Raw genomic sequence first — 457 nt, 5'->3', positions numbered from 1 at the left:
CCGCGGGTTCCGTTCCGCCGCTCTTCTTCAGCGCTCGTTTTTCCTCCCCTTCCCTTTTTTTCTCTCTCCCGACGCTTTTTTTTCCTCATCTTTTTTATTTTCACCGTTTCAGATTTTTTTCCCTTATTTTTTCCCTTCTTTTCTCTTATTTCCTTTTTCCCCCCTTTCTTCACATTTCTCCCCCGTACTTTTCGATCTTTTTCCTTCTACATCCGTTTCTTTTATTCCTTTTTCTCCTTTCATTTCCATTTTCATTCCCTTTCTCTCATTTTCCCACATTCTTTTCCTTATTTTCCTCCTCCTCTCTCACTCAGCTTCCATTTTTCTGCTTTAATTTCCTTCTCTCCCTCTTCTTTCCATTCCTCTAAATTGACTTTTTTCCCTCTTTTCTTTCCCGTTTCTCCCCTATTTCTTCCCATCTTGTCCCCTTTTCCTTTTTTATCTTCCCCCTCTTTTT

This window comes from Meleagris gallopavo, chromosome 16, assembly GCF_000146605.3.
Source record: "Meleagris gallopavo isolate NT-WF06-2002-E0010 breed Aviagen turkey brand Nicholas breeding stock chromosome 16, Turkey_5.1, whole genome shotgun sequence".
NCBI lineage: Eukaryota > Metazoa > Chordata > Aves > Galliformes > Phasianidae > Meleagris > Meleagris gallopavo.
Note: the sequence above shows the minus strand (reverse complement) of the source record.